The 21153-nt window shown below is 44.2% G+C and overlaps 1 protein-coding gene across 1 annotated transcript in view; it reads right to left on the reverse strand.

Annotated features, from left to right (window-relative positions):
• ZBTB38 (zinc finger and BTB domain containing 38) overlaps nucleotides 1-12392 on the reverse strand; it is a 75379-nt gene extending 62987 nt beyond the window's left edge. The window contains exons 1-2 of the mRNA XM_061194595.1: nucleotides 12075-12392; nucleotides 10766-10839 (exon numbers count right to left, since the gene is read on the reverse strand). The gene's annotated coding sequence lies outside the window, so the exon portion shown is untranslated. The remainder of the gene's footprint in view (nucleotides 1-10765; nucleotides 10840-12074) is intronic.
• Nucleotides 12393-21153: the final 8761 nt, after the last annotated feature.

The raw sequence follows: 21153 nt of genomic DNA on the forward strand, positions 1-21153 counted from the left end.
TCTGAACCCCTTCTTTCTTTTTCTTTTTTTAAATAAATTTCATTTATTTATTTATTTATTTTTGGCTGCGTTGGGTCTTCATTGCTGCGCGCAGGCTTCCTCTAGTTGCGGTGAGCGGGGGCTACTCTTCGTCGCGGTGCGTGGGCTTCTCATTGCGGTGGCTTCTCGTTGCAGAGCACGGGCTCTAGGCGCGTGGGCTTCAGTAGTTGTGGCTTGCAGGCTCTAGAGCACAGGCTCAGTAGTTGTGGCGCACGGGCTTAGTTGCTCCGCAGCATGTGGGATCTTCTTCCCGGACCAGGGCTCGAACCCGTGTCCCCTGCATTGGCAGGCGGATTCTTAACCACCGCGCCATCAGGGAAGCCCCTGAACCCTTTCTCTGAGGGAGGAGAAAATCAGATTCAAAGAGATTGTGATATCTGAAGACCTCAGCAACCAGGATAAAAGCCGTATTCCTTAATTACTAGTATTCTGCTCTTTGTAATTCAACACACTGGCTCAATTTAAAAAAAAAATCCACTTTTCACCTAAATAGGTGCCTGACAAATGGTTATAGAATAAGTGAATTAATGAATAGATTCCAGTATAGAGGGTTTATAACTTCTTTCCCAGTTCCTCTCAGAAGAAAATGTTATAGAATACTTAATTTTTTTAAAGCTCAACTAAATATAATTTTTAGCAAAATAGTAAACATTAGGCAAAATATCACCTGGGACCAAGTGTTATTTGAGAAGTATCAGAGGTGATAGGCTTGATTGCTATATTAAGTCAATCAGATTAAGTTCAGCCAGCTGAAGTAGGCTTTTATCCTATTTGGTTTGCAAAGAAAAATCTCATGAGTTAGCATAAGCAGCTAAAAATAAGTTGCAGGTTTCATTTTCTGTTGTTCCGTATGGTTTTGAAACCAGAAGGTGCAAAACTAGGAGATTCACCAACGCCCACTGAAGATCAACAATTCGAATAGTCCCCTTTCTGGCACAGCAACCTGATTACAGCTCACAACCAGGCCTAAGACACGTACACCTATGTCCCTCTCACCATGGTCTCTTGAGATGGCTGCCCCTAATGAATAAGGCATGGCAGGAAATTAGGGACTGAGGCCAGTCCTGGGGGACAGTGGCTTGTGTGTGCGTGTCTTGTCATATCCGGACAGGATGCCACATAGACATCAGCCTCATAAGCACAGCCTCAATCTTAGGTGGTGCAGGGGACCCCACCACAAAACAAGGGAATAAATAATGCTAGAATTTCACTAAGATGAGGCCCTGAAGGTAGTGAGCACAGCAGGTACCCCTCGACCTAAATGCCCAGGGCCTTGTGCGATTCCATACTGCAAACCCAGGGGGCTCACGATAAGTTTAATTTCAAAACTGTCTTCCCAGGGCCAAGTCTGGCAAAAAGGTGTTTGACAGAGGCATAAATGCTTCAAAGGGAAGGCAGCCATCTCACACTGGAGCGTTCAGCTGCGGGCACGAGGCCTGGAGAGAGCAGAGCTGGTGAGAGAAAGCCCTCAGCGGAATGAGATTGAGAGGGGGCAGAGAAGCGTTAATCTCCTTCCATTAGAGGAGGGGCCATTTGGTGAAGGTGAAGAGAATAATCTGTATGAAGAACAGGGAAGACATAGAGCCATTCCAGAAAAGAAATGACCGTGCAGGGGTGAGAAGGATGATTTGTCCTCGATTTTTCACCGTGAGACCATTTCTTAGATCTGAGTCTTTGAAGTTACAGTCTCAGGGTGGAGGAGGGGAGAACATTCACACTCAGTGCTAGAAGACGAGCTTTGATTGCGTCTGAGACGGGCTGACTCTGATTGACTCTGAGAAGCAGAGGGTGAGGCCAAAGCCACCAGGATGCCGCCGTAGACGCCTAACCATACGTTAGAAAGCGGCAAAATAAACAATAGGAGTTGCTCATAAAAGAGAAGCCAGTGGAGTGGCTGAATCCCCCTTCCTTGGGGTGAGGAACAACCTCCCCCTTTTTTTAAACCTAAAATAAAACTTTTAAAAAGTTGCTTTTAATAATTTTGGGGGAAAGAGTTTAAGATTCACAAGAAGTTGCAAAAATAGTACAGTAACTGTATGATGTCATCTGTCTTCCCAGAATGGTATTATCTGATACTACTGTAGTACATTCTCTAAACCAAGAAAGTAATATTGGTACGACACAGTTAACTCAGGTACAGACTACTACTTCAGATTTCACCAGTTTTTACATGCATTCTGTGTGTGTGTGTGTCTGTGTGTCTAGAGCTCTATGAAATTTTATCACATGTGGAGATTGGAGAAGCCATCAACACAATCAACATACAAAACTATTCCATCACCACAAAGAAACTCCTGTGCTACCCCACCATAGTCACACCTTCCACCAACCCTAACCCCTGGCACTGATCTGTTCTCCAACACTGTAATTTTGTCCCTTTAAGAATGTTATGTAAGTGCAATCATGCAGTCTGTAACCCTTTGGAACTGGCTTTCTTTCACCCAGCAGAATGCCCTTATGATCCATTCATGTTGGATGGGAAGATGTGCCTTTTTACTGCTGAAGAGTAATCCATGGTATGGAGGTACCACAGTTTGTTATCCACTGAAGGACACTTGGTAGGTGTCCAGTTTTAAGCTATAACAAATAAAACTGCTATGAATATTCATGTACAGGTTTTTGTGTGAACCTAAGTTTTCATTTCTCGCCTGTAAATACCCAGGAGTGGGAATGTACAGTAAGTGTATGTTTAACTTTATTAAAAACTATCAAACTGTTTTCCAGAGTGGCTGAACCATTTATACTCCCACCAGCAGTGTATGAGCAATCTGGTTTCTCTACATTCTCGCCAGCATTTGGTAACATCAGTATTTTTTATTTTAGCCATCCTGATAGATGCATAGGGGCTCCTTTTGATGGTCCCCAGTCAAGATGGCAGTCAAGTGTGGGGCCTTCAGGGCTTGAATGGCATGGCTTCAGATCTTTCTCACTGTTCCAGCTTTCCTAATACTTGTCTACACAGCAATGTGGGCTGTCTGGCATTTCGATGATGGAAAATGGGGCTCTTGATACGGGGTGAGGTTTCAGGTTTGTCTGATTCCTCTTGACGGCAGTAGTGGGACATTGCCATCTGGGAATGTTGGGCTTCTTTGAGGCAGTACCTCTTGGCCCAGCAGGCAGACTTGATACCAGTGATACTTGCTCCCATGGGGTAATAAGAAGGCCATGATATGACAGTCAAGGGGCAGTAACGGACTTTGCCTGGGCTGGCGTCCTCCTGCAGCTTTGGCCAGAGACTGTATAAGTGCTTTTTATTCCTAAAGTTGGTAACTTATTAGCAGGATGTGTGTTTGTTCCGGCAGGGTGGGGGGGGGTGTCGGACATGGAGTCAGCACAGACAGGTAAGGATGGGACCACCAGTGGCACTTGTCAGATGTCACAGGCCACACTGAACAGTTCTTGCCCTTGGACCTCCTACTCTGTTGACCACTCAAGACTCTCCAGCAGCATGCGGACACTTTGTCTGGATGTCACGGAACTCTGACTTCCACCTCCTGGGAGTTAGATCTGGAGGCACTGCTGTCACCACCCCATGGATCTTCCTAGCCTAGGGATCCAGGTCCTGCCAGCAATTAGAATTCCATGTGCATAGCAGAAGGTGTCTCAGCCAAGGAAGTTGTTCAGGACACCAGGGAAATGGGCTTTGTAAAGGGCCAACCTCATAGTGATGACTCGAGTTGGCCCAGCCATGTCTGGAAAGTCACCTTCCATCTGCTGTACCCCTGATTCAAGGGAGGCTGTGGACCTTCCCAGAATCCATACCCATCATGACCCTGGCTCCACAGGTTTGGACCAGGAGGCCAAGAATCAGGAGGGCAGTGATCCTGCATGGGGACAGCCAAGAGATAATGGAGATCGTGCACAGAAGCAGGGAAGCTCTGTGATCCTAGGCAAATTCCTTCATGCTTCTGTGTGTAGGATGGGTGCAGTGAATGAAGGTGCTCCTTTGACTTTTGGCTCTTGTGCTTTACCTGGTGCATTCACAGGACATGGATGTGAACTTGGGCTTGGAGGAACCTAAATGGTGATATATAGAACCTGACCGTGAACTGGGGACTGTTGGGGGCTGAGCAATCTGTGGAGGCTGAACCCAAAAGTCAAATGATACGATAGTGGCCCTCCAGAAGTTGAGGTAGTATTGATAAAATGAGTGGAAGGGCAGCCAGATACTATCAGGTGACCAGTGGGTATGGTCTGATGGCTTTGAGCAGAGTTATACAGATAGGATGGATAGTCACACTTCCTCTTAGAAGGTGGTGAGAATTTTCAAGTTTGGTTGTTGTTTGTTCACTACATTCTCTGGTGTAACAGAGAATTTTCCAAGTTTCCATTCTTGGGTACCTCTTCTCTGGCCCATTGTCCTCGTTCAGCCAGGTGCTCCTACTTATCTGCTGTCAGAAGGCGGCCCAGCCCACAGCACCTTTAGGATATAATGAGGCAGGCGCAGACTGGGGCAGTACCTTGCCTGACCACGAAGTTGGGTAATGAGACTCCATCCTCCAGGCTGAATGCACGGCAGCTCCCCCCAGCTCTGGCTGGGTCTTTTCAACTCACGCTGCTGCGACCTAACTTTTGCCACAGTATGAGTCTTGCCCTTGCCTGCCCCTGCACTGTTCTCTTGGCTTCTGATTCTGGACCCAACCTCATACTCAGCCCTCATGGTCTGGATCCGTGTGGCTATCCTGTGTCCTCCTTGGTCTAAGTGTTACCACCTCGGGGTTCAGGGCCCAGAGTGGTCTCATGAGGTGACCCTTGCAGGGTCTGGGCTGCCCACACATGTCCTGAGGTATGCCCTGCCTATCAGAAGGCAGATAAAAATTCCCTGGTGGAAGTAAGTGCTCACTTCAGGAGTCAGTCTTCTCTCGGCGCCTTGTCTCTACCGCTGTAACAGAGAAGAACAAACCTGACTCCATAGTGGATCTATTCCTTTAGCTCTAACCTTTGTGCTCTGTGGCCTGTGCTTAGTCATGCTGGCTCTGCACGTTCTGTAAAACAATGTTGCCCATAGCCTGAAATATAAGTGATAGCCCATTCTCAAGGCTCTGACCTTTAAAGGTATAACACTTCTCCATTCACATAGAGATAAAAAGTTGCAGAACAGAGAATAACATTTGTCTTGTTGGAGGTTTATAGGAACATTGTGACCAGACCTACTTGGACAGCTGCAGGACCAAAGGATTCCGACACCAAGAAGTTTGCAACAACTAGCCACACCTCCTCCCCTTTTAGTATAAAAGATGCCTGAGTTCTAACTCTGGTAGGCTGGTTGTTTGGGACCCTAGTTCACCATCTTCTCAGTCTGCTGGCTTTCTGAATAAAGTCACCATCCCTTTGTCCCAACACCTCGTCTCTCGATTTACTGGCCTGTCGTGTGGCGAGCTACTGCTACTACTACTGAGCCTGGACTTGGAAACGCTACCCAGAGGTTGGGTGGATCCGGGCCCTTTGTTTATTCAAGTTCTAGTTCTACCTTTGCCACTAAATCTTTGGGTAACAACCATAAGTGAGTAAATTAACCATTCTGACGCTCAGTTACCTCATATTTACGATAAGGTTTCCTAACTCCCTAGCTGATAATCTTTCAACTATACCAAACCACGATTAAGGAGAAATTAAAGTTAAAATTCAGAAGCCAAAAAGAGCCTTTAAGTTAAATTCTGGTTTAGATATATTAGCTTAGGGTTAACTATTTTCTGTCTAATAAGTGTTGCTGAAAATGAATGTTTATTGAATTGAATGCAGCATTAACAATAGTTCTCAGGCCTTACTGTGCATAAGGATTGGGAGGGTATATTAAAATGCATATTCCTAGGCCCCCTCCTCAGAACTTTTGATGCCACTGGGGCCTAGGAGCATGCATTTTAACATGAGAAACTGAAGGGGACTTAGGTTTTGAAATAGACATTGGTAATTTTTTAGAGGCCAATTTATCAATATGCATTAGGAACTTTAAAAATAGGTCGTTTGACCTACTGATTCAATTCTAGGAATTTTGCCTAAGGTGTCCACCAAGATTTATCTACAAGAATGTTTTTGTGTTTATAATAGCGGAACACTAGAGGCAATGAAAATGTACATAAAAAAAGAATGGATAAATTAAGATATATCCATGCAATGGAAACATAGCAACTAAAAATCAAATTTTCAAAATCATTTAGTGACTTGAAAAAATGTTTACACCATAACGTTAAGTGGGGTGAAAAAAAGCATATAAAATACCATTTCAGTAATGTTTAAAAGAAGAAAAGAATATATATGAAAAATTGAAAAGAAATACATTGACATGTTAATATTGAATTGTTGCTTGGTTGTTGGATTACTAGAGATTGTTTCTTCTTGATATTTTTCTGTATTTCCCAGATTTAGATTTTGTATAGTGACTAGTTATGGCTCTTTTTACAAATTTTTTAAAAGTAAAGAAAAGGAATTTGCCTCATGTAGAGTGAAAAGAGAGGGAAGAGTGGCCTCTTAGGAGCCCAGCCCAGCCATGGCCTCGCTGCTGCAAGAGGACTTGGAAGACAGATAGACTGAGTCCGGTGCTGGGGTGAATTTTAAGCTACATTCTCTTTTGCAAAGTACCTTGATATAGTCGATGCCAAGGAATTTGGGTCAATGAGAAAGTCCTTTTCACTAGATACTACTTTCCTGCTGCATTTGAAGATAACAGACTATAGGAACTGGAATGTGGAAGGGAATTCACAGTTTCCACAACATCTTTACTGCTCTTGGGTTGATCTCATGCTTGTTGCCTCTGTGTGTAATCCCCCCAGCCCCTACCCAGAACACCAAGCAGAGAGACTGCACTCTGCTTAGGGGCTTCTGGACAGATGATGGGCTCTATTCCGGCTTGGGAGACGCCACCCAGGGCCAGTGCTTCTGTGGAGTGCTTTCAAAATCTCCTCTGGCCAATGCACTGGGAGCCCCATCGAATGCCAGGAAGCATCTTTTTTTGGCAGAGAGATGGCTCAAATCTACCCCCTCACGGATCTTAGTGAGTCCCAGGTCAAATGTCTCTGAATAAGATTAGAAGCTTCGCGGTTAGGCTCCTGGCCTAGAGTCAAAGTTTTTCAAATGTCCTTGAAATTTTTACACCACATGCTTTGGCTAGTTAGGAAGTGGTGCGGGGACTTACCTGGTGGTGCAGTGGTTAAGAATCTGAATCTGCCTGCCAATGCAGGGACATGGGTTTGGTCCCTGGTCCGGGAAGATCCCACATGCCACGGAGCAACTAAACCGGTGCGCCACAATTACTGAGCCTGAGCTCTAGAGCCTGTGAGCCACAGTTGCTGAGCCCGCGTGCCACAACTACTGAATCCCGCGCGCCTAGAGCCCGTGCTCCGCAACAAGAGAAGCCACTGCAATGAGAAGCCCACGCACCGCAACGAAGAGTAGCCCCCGCTCAGCAACGAAGACCCAACGCAGCCAAACATAAATAAATAATTTATATATATATATATGTATGTATATATATAAAGGAAGTGGTGCTAAGGATTCCAGATGAAAGTCAATTTAGAGAGACCAAAAAATAAATAAATAAATAAATATGATACTTACAATATTAATAGCAATATCAAAAGCCAAACGCCAATGCTGACCATAACTATGGTACTTGTTTTCATCAACAACTTGAGTTGCCACACATTTTCCTAAGTTGCCCAAACCATTTCACATATATTTCCTTACTTATTCTGACAGAATCTCAGTTTTACATTTTTTAAAAATACCATTTCGGAAGCAGGAGGAAGCTATAAATTTCTGATGAAAACCAGAGGCTTGAGTTAAAAACAAAACCCTGAAGTCTTCAGTGTGGTGTTTTCCAACTGCGTTCTTGACAAGAAGTCAGGGGATTTCAGCATGAGAAATTACGAAGCCCCATTACCGTGAATTCTTAGCTTTGGTGTCTGTGACGTGGCCTGATTGCAAAATCCTCCAAAGGGAGTAACAGGACATTCATAATGCTGACCCAGAGCAAGAGGGGAGCTTGTACTTCTGTGCCATGAAAAGTATAAAACCTCTGGGGTTAAAAATAACCAACTGGTCCAGGCATTGCCTATGTCAGCCAGTTGTGCCCAGACCACATCTGTGTATCACAAATCAACAGGGATGACCTAAGCTCTGAAAAAACTATGAGTCCCGAGATTTGAATTCTATCCCTCATATGGAATTAAGAACGGAAAAAAAAAATTTATATATATAAAACTGAATCACTTTTCTATACACCAGAAACAAACCCAACACTGTAAATTAATAATACTTCAACAAAAAAAATTTTAAAGTAAAATAAAATATAAAATTATAAGTTAAGGAAGCTCAAGAAAGTCTAACTTTCCCCATAATGTCTACTTGGACGCTTTTTTGAAAATGTCAAAGATCAAAATATTTACAAAGTGTGTATTTGTTACCCCTGCCTTGCTGGTGGGTCCGTGGTGTCACCCAGTGTGCTGTACCAATTCCCTGTGGAGGGTTCGTGTTGGCGGCAGTGAAATTTTGATTTGGCGGCCGCACTCCTCTCTCTGCCATGTTAGGCAGCTAGACATTAAAAATCAGCAGGTTGACCCCAGCTAACCCCTTCTACACACACTCATTTGCCAATTCCTGCATACTTAGTGCTTTGAGGAGTCATTATCACATGGCAGTTGAAATTAACAAGCTATGACTAATGAGTCTCCCCAGTGAATGGACCCTGACTCCTTTTCCTGCTTGACCATGGCCTTTGGCCCTGCCCTTCCTGGCAGAATCCTTTAGGCTTGTACATGCAGCAACAGATCGTCCCCACTTGGCTCCAGCTTTTGAAACCTGGTACTTGTTCTCAACTTACTCCTCCTGGCTGCTCCCTTGTTACAGGCACTGTACTCTCCCGTTCAAGCTGGTCTTATCTTTTAGTTTACTCCACTAGCCCAGCCAGCTCTCTCCGCCCAGTAGACACTTCTGGGACCCACCAAACCAAGAAAATGGACTTTCAAAGGTTGAAGCACTTTTGCAGTAAGTAACTTGTTCTTCTATTCCACTCCTCCTTAGCCCACTCCAGATGTGAGGGGGCTGGGCAGAGGCGAGGCAGCAGTAATAGGAGATGAGGCCAGACGTTAGGCTCCATGAGAGCCTGAGAGCTGTGTTAAACCAGCCAGTAGCTGGCCTTCCCGCACAATGGACAATGTATATTCTTCAGGGTGTGGGTGTGAGTGCCAGAAATGTCAAGTCCAGGGGTAAAATATAATCAGAAACCGGACTGTCTAGTCAGATATTGACAACAAAACTAGAGAAGAAGGTACCAGGCAGCTCAGGCAAGGACTGGAGTCCATTTTTATAGTGTGTGTGCTGTTGAAGTGAGCACGTATAGTCCATTTTTATTGGAGGTCTTTATGATGCCTTGGGACCATCATAAAGGTACCACCATGTGGTTTCTGATATTTACCAGTGAGGGGGATACTGCACTAAGACCAACAATGGTGAAAAGGCTACATAAAATATCAAATTAGTTCAGGGTTCTTCAGACAGGGCTTATAACCTTACCACTCATTATTTCAGTAAATGTTTTGCAACTTTTCCTGAAAAGAAAAAGCTAGAATTGTATATCAAATCCTTTGGGGAGCATTAATCTCCCCAGCCGGAGCCATTTTAGTCTGCTTTTACATGTTTCTCTAATAACTTGATTTGAAGATCCCATCTTGTCAGGAATTCCCTCCACTACCTCCCAATATTAAAAAGTATGCCAAGATCTGGAGGAGGGTAGCTTCCCAACACCCCCAAGAGCAGACAGAACCATGAGTTAAAGAAACCATGAGCTTTCCTAGTGACCACTGGTGGAACAGAATTCTGTTGGACAATTCCAACAACCATGACTAGACCCAGGACCAGGAAACTGAGCCAGAATGGTCCTAGACCAAGAGGACCTTGTGGGGGGGAAAAAAGGGAGAAGAATGTCCTTCATGGTTCACTGGCCACTGGTGGCCTGATGGTGCTCATGTAAATGCTTAGGGTCAGAATGGACAGAGGCATCTTGAAAAATCTCACCCACTGCTCCTTGCCCACTCTTTACCTAAGAGTGTCTGTTAGAGAATTCTAAATATCTGATCACTGTTTATTTCTCCCACTGCTTCATTCTGCTGTCCTATCCTTGAGCATCTCTAAGTTCCTTATTATGCTGTGCCAGAGAGGACTACCTCTTTTCTCCAGAAGCTCTCCTGAGCTGTCACTGGCAAGTGGCTGCTCCCCACCCCAGGGACTACATTTCCCAGACGTCTTTGCAGTCAGATGTGGACATGTGACTGGCATTTTAGCCAATAGAGTATGAGTAGAAGTGTTGTGCACCACTTCTAGGCAGGGGCCATGAAAATCTCCATGTGCACCTTTTCACACTCTTTTTTTCCTCCTCCACTGGGAAGTGGAAACAATCCCAGGTGACCTTGGAAACCACATACTTTAGAAGGTGGAGCCTCTCTCAACCCATGTCTCTGAATGAATGCATGAAAGAGAGTTGCCCCACTAACCTCTACTGTTACAAGACCAAGAAATAAACTTCTATTATGTTTGAGTCATTATACATTTTTCGGTCTATTACAACAATTAGCCTATCTTAACTATTCCTATTACCCTCTTTGATACAGCTGTTATCATTGTGTGCAGAAGTCCCTATGCCTTCTCCCCTTTCCTTAAACCTTACTGCAAAGCAAAAGAATAGATTTAGTAAACTAAATTTAAGCAGCCATTAGGGACAAATGACACTCACCAAATTAATGGTCACAGCATTCAGCTCTTACAGCCAGAGAAGAGTAGTTTAGCAGAGCCTCACTTCAAGACAACCTGATATATGAAAATAAAACAAAAAGTAAAATGTAAGACCTACAAAACAGATATATTGGTGTGCCATGGTTAATTTCCAAAGGGTGTTTTCAGTTTATAAAGAAATCTGTCACTCTTTTTCAGTAAGCAACAAGCTTCCCTATTGCATTCATAACATAAGATACATTTTAAAATACCCTCCCACACCATCATTATAAAACTGAATTTATAAAGAACAATTCTTCTCTGCTAAGTAAGCCGTACAAAGACTAGATAATGACTCAGGAGATGACTTTGGAAGCCAGGAGAACTGGGTATGATTTCTATGTCTGTGTGCTCTGCAGTTCTTATGTACACGTTAAAACTTTTCTCTCGGAAATTTAACTCTCTTGGGTAGAAACTTCCAGAGCTTGTAAAATTACAAGCTATGCAAAAACTTAAGATTTCTTTAGGTGAAATTAAAACAGACACCAAAGATACATTATAATCTGTCTTTGTGTTTAATATCATCCCAGATGCGATGGCACACGTAGGAATGAAAATAAGCTCTCTGTAAACAGGGCAGTGAGACAGTGGAGGTGTACACACCAGAACAACCACAGGCAACCAGAAACACGCTGGGTAAAGGCAGCTGGTTGTGGTCGTTTTCTTACCAGAGCTGCCATCTTTTAACAGGTTAGGTGCGAAAATACCATTTGACGGCATAGGACACGTATTTGCCTAGAACAGGGTTTATTTTTGTGTCTGATTACTTGGTATAAGATCCAGGAAGCAAATAGTTCAGAACTGAACAAACATTCTGGCCGTCCAAAACAGAGCACTAGGGCAGAAGGAGGAAGAGGAAACAAAACAAGAGGAGTGACGGGGTGGAAGGCACGACATAGGCCATTTTCCCCAGAATTCAGCCTTAGTGTGTGTGTGTGTGTGTGTATACACAGATACACACACACACAGATATATATATATATATGTGTGTGTGTGTGTATATGTATATATATATATATATATATATATATATATATATATTTTTTTTTTTTTTTTTTTTTTTCCGAGAGGAAACGCATTCTTGTCTGGTCCTGTGGAGAAGAAAAAGATCAGAGAGATCCCTTTGGTGCCGTATTCGGAGGGTCTCCCAGATGCAGCCCCCATTCCCTCCCTCCGGGCTGGGGCCTGCCAGGCACAGGTGTCAGGGAACAAGATGGCGCCCCACAGTGAAGGGTGCTGAGTGAGGGGGTCTGGGGGTGGCCTTCACTTACTCGGAGGCGCTGGCTCCTCTGAAACCCAGACGCTGCCAACTCCCTGGACTCAGGAGTTATAACCGCCTTCTTGCTCTGGGTTCTTCACTTCTTGTCGAGATCAGCTCCACATATCTTTCTGATGATGTCACCCATTCTGACTTCCTACATTTTGAAAGTTGATCTATAAGTAAAACCTTCCGTGAGGCTTCAAAAAAAAAAAGCAGCAGCAGAAAAGAAAAGAAAGGTGTGCTGTGGGGCGATGGAGAGGAGGAGGAGGAGAGAGGCAGTTGCCTCCTTATTTTGAGATTTGCTGCAGCCTGCGAGTGCCACTCCCCAGCCAGTTTCCTGGCTGCAGAGGGAGGCCAGTGGCCGGGCGTGGGTGACGTCAGGGCCAGGCCTGAGTCATCGCCAGTGGCCGGTCTGCCCTGCCACTCGGAAGGGGACAAAAGGAATCTTTGATGTCCAGAGGCCCTCCTCTCGGGACACTCGCCTGGACGAGCAGCAGGCCAGAACATTCCTGCCGCCTCCCCACCCCCGGCCTCCCTTCCTACTTCCGGAACCGTCCCAGGCAGATGCAGCAAGGCCTCCCCAGGGGACATCGCCCTCCTGCATGGCAGAGGCATGGCCGCTTTCTGCCAAAGAAGAAGCAGGGGAGGGTATTTCTCTGGGGATTTCTCACCTCACCCTCCGGCATCCCCCCGCTTCCCTGTGGTGCCACCTTACCCAGGGAGTTGCTGTGGTACTCAAGAGATCTGGAAAGGTGGCAAGTGCCCTTGTCACCCACCCTGGGCAGCAAGCAGTGCTCAGTGTCTATTCTCTGCCTTCGTACCATGACCCTGGGCCTCCGCTCTCTGCTCTCTGGGTACCAGTGTGAGCTTGCACATCCTGGATTGAAGGGGGCCCCTCTCTTTAAGAGAGGTATTTATATCCCAGTGCCTGCCGCGGGGAGCAGTAAACACATGATGTATAAGTGAATGATCATTTTAAAATAAAATAGTGAAGAACATGTATCGAATACTTGCAGTGAATGTTGGAGCCTCTGTGCTAAGTGCTTTAGAGATTATTTCGTTTATTTTTATCGTGACAAAGCTATGAGGTAGGTACTATTATTATTCCTAGTTCTACAGATGAGGTGCTCAGAGAGATGAAGACACTTCTCTAAAGTCTCATAGCTAGTTAGGGGCAGAGTCTGCATCATCTGATCTCAAATCCTGTGTTCTCAACCATGATGCTGAGTGGCTGAGCGAACGAATGAATATTGACCAAGAGTAGCCTGTCCAGGTGAGGGGAAATGAGGGTAATGATGGGGCTTGAAACCAAATCCTATGAGGAAATAGTGGAGCAATTAGGGATGATCTGTTTAGGGTAGCAGGCCTCAAGCTCTTTCGATGGGTCAACACGGTGTCTGAAGCTTGGATACTCAGAGTGGCCGGGGGGGTGGGGCAGGGGGCGGGCAAGTCTGGTCGGGTTCAAGGGGCGGTGAGGAGCTAGAACCAGAAGACAAAGCTAGGGAGGTCTGGTGGTGCGTGGCGGATGCAGGGTCTGAGAGCACAGTGGACAGAGCAGCTCAGAGGCCCAGACTTATCTTTATTGCCCCCTGGCCTCAGGGGTGTGGGTGGGAGGGTGAGTGCAGCTAAAGGCACAAGCCTGCGGCAGACATGAAGACAACGGGGAAGAATGACACGAGCGCATTCTCAAAGACCCCGAGACTTGGAGAAAGAGCTGGAACTGTCATGTGGTTTCAAAGCACCAGGAGGGGCTGGAAGTGACAGGAAATGGAGCTGGACCTGACAACGGCAGTCACTGCCCTGAGCGCTGCCCTACCAGGAATCAGCTGCCTTTCTGGGATGGAGTGAGAGTCCCGTCAGTGGCTGTACTCGAGCCAAGGTGAGGAGGGCTGGCAAGGGGAGAACATCCGTTTATGGGGGTATCCGGGCCCTGGCTAAGAATGACCTTGGAGGTACCTTCTCCCCCTATGGTTCATGATTCTGTGGTTTGTACTTTTCCATGATTCCAAGAAGAAGATAAAAGCCAGGACTTTCCAGCCCCTTGTGGCAGTGGGCAGAGAGGTTCTGGCCTCCTCAATGATGCCATTCCGCGGCTCTCCTTTCCACTGTGGGGCAGGGTGTCTGGTCACAGGATCCCTCTCCTGGGCTCAGGAAATCAATCCTCTGATCGTTGGGGACGTCGTTGCTTTGTTCCTAGAACTGCTGCCAGTTGCCACTCTGAGGACTTTCACTTGTGCTGTGGGGTCTGACTCCCCAGGCAGGAGGAATTAGCAGAGGTGAGTTTCAGAAGAGAGAAAGCCACATGCTTTGGATCAAGGCAGCAGCAACCCGGGTCACTGTCAACATCTGCACAGAGCCTGACCTTGGGGTGAGGAGAGCGCTTTAAGTTCCAGGCATTTCTGGCAAAGGCTTGTTGATTCTTTTTTCTCTCTGCAGAAAATGCCCCTGGTCACCTCCCTGCTGTTTCCCCAAAGGCTCCATGGCCTTGCTTGCTTCATATACATGGGTATTTATTTCTCTAATTAGATGAACAGAGGCTGATTTTTTTTCAATCTACCTTGTGGGACCAGGATAATGTGAAGAGAAAGATAAAGCAAAGAAGGAGAAATGACGAATAAGCTAAAGTGAGACGCAGCTCCTTGCATTGTATGCTCTGGGGTTGATTCTAACAGTGAGGATAAAATCAGAGAACTGGGCAAAACATCTATTTGAGGACACAGAGATGTAAGTACAGCGACACCCCTAACCTCTACGCCATCTGGAGAACCCTCCTCTTTGGTACAACAAATGCAGTTGTATACTGGAAATTTAAAAAACGACAACAAAGACTTAGAAGACTTGTCTGTACTTGCTGCCTCCAATTTTTCTCATCTCAATCACTTTTTAAAAAACAATTTATTATTATGGTATAATTTATATGCCCTAAAGTTAACCCACTTACAGTGTACAAGTCAATGGATTTTAGTCTATTTATAGAAGTGTGTGATCTATAACCTCATGTTAGAACATTTTTATCACCCCAAAAAGAAACCTTGTGCCCACTAGCAGTCATTCCTCATCTGCCTCCACTTCCCCGCAGTCCTGGGCAAACATTAATCTTCTCTCTGTCTCTGTAGACTTGCCTCTTCTGGACACTTCGTATAAATGGAATCATGCAATATGTGGCCTTTTGTGTCTGGCTTCTTTCATTCAGCATAATGTTCTTAAGGTTTGCCCATGTTGTAGAGTATATCAGTACTTCATTCCTTTTTATGCCTAAATAATATTCCATTGTGTAGCTATAAGCACATTTTGTTTATCCATACATCAGCTGATGAACACATTGTTTTCATTTTTGGCTGTTACAAATAGTGTTGCCATGAACACTTGAGTACAAGTTTTTGTGTGGACATATGTTTTCGTGTCTCTTGGGTGGATACCAAGGAGTGGAATTGCTGGGTCATAAGGTAACTCTATGTTTAACATTTTGAAGAACTGTCAAACTGTTTTCCAAAGAGCTGTACCATTTCACATTCCCATCAGTGATGTGTGAGAACTCTGATTTCTCCACATCCTCACCAACAATCTTACTGTCCGTGTTTTAGATTCTAGCCATCCTACTAGGTGTGATGTAGTATCTCATGTTGGTTTCGATTTGCATTACCCTAATGACTAATGATGTTGAGTATCTTTTCATGAACTTATTGGCCATTTGTATACCTTCTTTGGTGAATTAGACAATTCAAATCCTTTATTCATTTTTAATTAAATTATTTGTCTTTTTATTTTTTACTTGTAGGGGTTCTTTATATATTCTGGATACAAAGCTTTTGTCAGTTATATGTTTTACAAATACATCTCCCTGTCTGTAGGTGTTTCATTTTCTTTATGGTAGTCTTTGAAGGAGAAAAAAATTTTAACTTTGATGAAGTCCAACTTATCTATCTTCTCTTTTATCATTTGTGCTTTTGGTGTCACATCTGAGAAACTGTTGTCTAACCCAAGGTCATAAAGATTTACACCTGAGTTTTCTAAGAGTTTTATAGCTTTAGTTCTTACGTTTAGGTCTATGATTCACTTGAAGTTAATTTTTATGTAAGGTAGGGATCCAAATTCATTCTTTGCACATGGATATCCAGTTGTTCCAGAACCATTTGTTGAAAAGACTATTCTCACAAGAATTCTGTACATCTAAAACTGATCTAGAATTTTAAAAGTTATTTAAATATAGTCTATTCTTTCCCCCAACGAATTGTCTTGACCCCTTTGTCAAATTTCAACTGACCACAAATATTAGTTTATTTCTGGACTCTTAATTCTATTCCATTGATCTAGATGTCTCTTCTTACACCAGCACCACACTGTTTTGATTACTGTAGCTTCACAAAAAGTTTGGAAATTCAGAAGTATGAGTCTACCAACTTTATTCTTTTTTTTTTTAAACCTTTTTTTTTTTAAAAATTTTATTTATTTATTTATTTTTGGCGGCGTTGGGTCTTTGTTGCTGTGTGCGGGCTTTCTCTAGTTGCAGCAAGCGGGGGCTACTCTTCATTGCGGTGTGCAGGCTTCTCATTGCGGTGGCTTCACTTGTTACGAAGCATGGGCTCTAGGCAGGCGGGCTTCAGTAGTTGTGGCACACGGGCTCAGTAGTTTTGGCTCGCGGGCTCCAGAGTGCAGGCTCAGTAGTTGTGGTGCACGGACTTAGTTGCTCCGCGGCATGTGGGATCTTCCCGGACCAGGGCTCGAACCCGTGTACCCTGCATTGGCAGGCGGATTCTTAACCACTGCGCCACCAGGGAAGCCCAACTTTATTCTTTTTCACAGTTGTTTTGGCAATTCTGGATCCCTTGCATTTCCATATGATTTTCAGGATTATCTTTTCAATTTCTGCAAAAAATCCAGCTGGGATTTTGACGGAGATCATGTTCTACCTATAGATGAACTTGGGGAGTATTTTTCCAAATTTATTAGCTGTATGAGTTTAATGTTACTTAGACTATACCAGCCTCCTTTTCTAGTCTGAAAAAAAAAACCCCAAAACCGAAAAACAACACCACCTCATGGGTTTGTAATGCGGATTAAATAAGATAGTGCTTATGTAACCCTATTAAGACCATGACCCACCTGGGCCAGTGTCAGGATGATGTTATAGTCTGAGAAATCCAGCCCAGTCATCAAAAAGTAACTTCAAATTAACTTATATTCAATACTTGCATTTCTCAAACATCATACAGAGCCCCCTGCAATTCTTCTTAACAGCCTTTTCCCCTCATAGCCAAGCCCTTTATACCCCACAGCTTTAGCCTCCCCTTCTTTCTCCCAAGCTCCCTACAAAGCTTTTTCTCCAGCCCTAACCAGTGTTCATCCAGTCCCTCTACTTCTGTCCAGTTCTTCTTCTGATGGGGCAGGAAAAGAAACTGAACAGGCAAAGCCAGAACTCTTCTTAGTGAGCAGGAAGAAAGGAAAATCAGGGAGCACTCAAGCTTAATTTTTGTCCCATCACTCATATAAAGTGCTTAGTGCAATGTCTGATGTATAAGAAGGGCTCAATAAAGGTAGGGTTTTATTTTTTGTTGTGGTGGTGATTACGCCCATCCAGACTTTACGTTAATGGTGTGGGGTTTAGAACAGGACCTCTGAGAATCGAGCCTGGAGGCTACTGCTCAGTGGCCCATCCTCACTCATTTAGGTGAATTTGGGATTTTTGCTCTTTTTTCTTCCTCCTCAAAGAATCAGCCCCTAGAAAAATGTAAAAAGTTCATCTCTGAGGCTCCCTGAGTCATGTTTGGGGGCCCTATCTCTGTTTCTTCCCTTACCCAGCACCAGGACCCTGTTTCCTCCTCTTCTCCCATGAAAACTTCTGGTACAATGCTTTTAAAACTGAAAGTCAAGACCCACTGTCTATTGTGTCAAAACGAGCATTGGTTTCCAGTGACAGAATAAAAGAAAACAGAATAGAAAATTTCCAAGTGCATTACACGTAAGACTTCTGTTTCAGTTTTATAACGTGTGTGAGCTGGGTCTCTCTGTGAAACCTATTTCTTACTGTGGTTCAGGGTTTTTAAAAAGTTTAAAAATCAGTGTTGGAGTAGATTTTTTAAAAATTAATTAATTAATTATTTTTTGGCTGCATTGGGTCTTTGTTGCTGTGTGCGGGCTTTCCCTAGTTGCGGGGAGCAGGGGCCACTCTTTATTGCGGTGTGGGGGCTTCTCACTGAGGAGGCTTCTCTCACTGTGGAGCACGGAGCTCTAGGCGCACGGGCTTCAGTAGTTGTGGCACGTGGGCTCAGTAGCTGTGGCACGCGGGCTTAGTTGCTCCGCGGCATGTGGGATCTTCCCAGACCAGGGCTCGAACCCGTGTCCCCTGCATTGGCAGGCGGATTCTTAACCACTGCGCCACCAGGGAAGTCCCCTGGAATAGATTTTTCACTTTCATTAAGGTGTATAAATATCTCATAAGAGCGTAAAGTAATACCCCTCCAAGTGGCCTGTTAATTTTGATGGGGATTGAAACCTTATGTCTTGTCAGTAGTAAAAGATTTGGGGACATTGAGGCCTTTTCCTGTAATTTATAACACTTTGATGGAGGAATATCTTCTGTAACCCGTTTGGACCTACCCTCACCCAGTTCCCTCCCCCCCATCCTCCACCCCCACCAGGCTATCTCTTAGCTATCACCTCTTCTCACTCCCACAGTATCTGCAAATGCACACCCTGAACTTGCATGGTGGTTTCTATTTTTCAAAACTCTTTCACCTACTCCATCTCATTTGATTCTCACAACTATCCCATGAAGTTGACAGGTCAGATCCAAATCCATGTTTGACCATTTAACTCAGTATTTAACCTTAAGTAAGTAACTTCTCAGCCTATCTCCTCAGCTCTCTTATATATAACCAGAAAGGTTAAGAGACTTGGTCAACATCACACAGCCTGGAAGTGGCAGGACCAGGAAGAGAACTAGATCTTTCACCTTTTAGCCTCGTTGTTCCACAGACTCTCCTCATGGAGATGCACAGCTTCTTTTTTGTGGTATGATTCATCTAACTGCCTTACAAAGAATGTTGAAAAAGTAAAGAACATTTTGCACTCTTCCACCATATCTAAAACAACGACTTTTATGGCACAAATCACAAGACAAATAGCTCTTCATGCCTCGTGGTTAAGGGTTATCATCACTCAACATCAAAGGCTATTTATTAAAGGCTGGGGCGTTGGGAACCGACAGCAAAGTCCAAGGAGGAGGGGCAAACAAGTTCCCCCAGGCCTCTGTCTTGGCCTTTGTATTGCAGAGTGCTCCCCCTAGTGGCTCTGGAGGAAAACAGCTTCTGGAAAGCACATTTCTAGATTCCATCCATGTTGATGCCATCAGGGAATGCTCGTGCTTCAAGGGAGCGTGGAAAGCACTTGGTTCAAGGTCTCCCGTCACTGATGAGAAATTGAGGACTAGAGCAGTGGTTCTCATCCAGGGTCATTCTGCCCCCAGGGGACATTTGGCAACGTCTGCAGACATTTTTGGCTGTTTTTTGGTTGGGGCTGGGGGGATGTTACTGTCAGGGATACGTAGAAGCCAGGGATACTGCTAAACACCCTACAATACACAGGACAGCTCCCCCATACCCCCAGCAAAGAATTATCCAACTCCAAATGTCAATAGTGCTGAGGTGGATTAGAGAAATGGTGTGACCCTCCCAAGAACTTGCATTTTTTCCTCCCCTCCCCCCCCACCCCAGCTTTATTGAGATATAATTGACACATAAACAAAGACTTGCAGCTTATTCACAGCTTTTGACAGCTCAGGCTAAGTGCTCTCATTCATTCCTTTTAAAGTGTTTTTATTAGAATTGAGAAAAATTCAAAAGCAATACATGCTTATAATTAAAAGCAATGTAATAAAAGATTTTCCATCACTCCTTCACATAATCAATGTTAACATCCTTAGTGTTTTATTAGGTGGGACTATATTAAAATGCCAACTTTAGATCATTTTTGACTTACAAAAATGGCAATGTCCTGTGGTAATACTTAAGATATTCATGGGACTTCCCTGGTGGTCCAGTGGTTAAGACTCCATGCCTCCACTGCAGGGGGCACAGGTTCGATCCCTGGTCAGGGAACTAAGGTCCCTCATGCCAAGAGGCCAAAATAAATAAATAATCATACTTAAAAAAAAAGATATTCTTCTACATCTCCACGTGTTCCCCAAGACAAACTTCAATCCATATACAGAGGGTTCTTTTAACTTTGCTTGTTGTACAAAAGCTGGAATTGTCAACAACTTGCTTTTTTTTTAATTTAGTAAATTGTGAATCTCTCTTCAGATCCTTCAGATAAGGATCTCCTGTATGTTTACAGAAGTTGGGGATGCTCGGTACTGTGGGCTCCAAGGAGATTAGATGGCCTATAACAAGGCATTAAATGACTCTGTATCACGTGGTGTGTGTCTTTAATATCTCTCTGATACTTGAGAGTTCACTTTTTTGTAGAGAGCTTGGCTCAGGATTAAGATCTTCTGTAGGCCATGCTATCTAACTAGAAATGAATAACATCCTTTTGTTGTTGTCGTATTAATTATTATAGATACTTTCTAGTTACAGCAAGTAATATTGGTTTTCTATTGACTATGGTGCTATAAAAACTTCATTTCATAACAAATTCCCATGTACTGGTCAATTTAATGTGTCAGCTTGACTGGATCACAGGGTGCCCAGATATCTGACTAAACATTATTTCTGGGTGTGTCTGTGAGAATGTTTCTGGATGAAATTAGCATTAGCATTTGAATTGGTAGACTGAGTAAAGCAGATGGCCTTCCCCAGTGTGGGTGAGTATCAGACAATCTGTTGAGGGCCTGAATAGTACACAAAGGCAGAGGCAGGGAGAATTTGGCCTCTCTCTGCCTTTCTGCTTGAGCTGGGTCATCGATATTCTCCTGCCCTTGGACTGAGACCTATACTATGGGCTCTCCTGGTTCTCAGGACTGTACCACTGGCTTTCCTGGGGCTACACCTTGCAGATGGTGGAACATGGGACTTCTCAGCCCCCATAATTCTGTGACCAATTCCTTATAATAAATTCTCTCTCTCTCTCTGTCTCTCTCTCTATATATA

The sequence above is a fragment of the Eubalaena glacialis genome, chromosome 6, assembly GCF_028564815.1.
Source record: "Eubalaena glacialis isolate mEubGla1 chromosome 6, mEubGla1.1.hap2.+ XY, whole genome shotgun sequence".
Lineage (NCBI taxonomy): Eukaryota > Metazoa > Chordata > Mammalia > Artiodactyla > Balaenidae > Eubalaena > Eubalaena glacialis.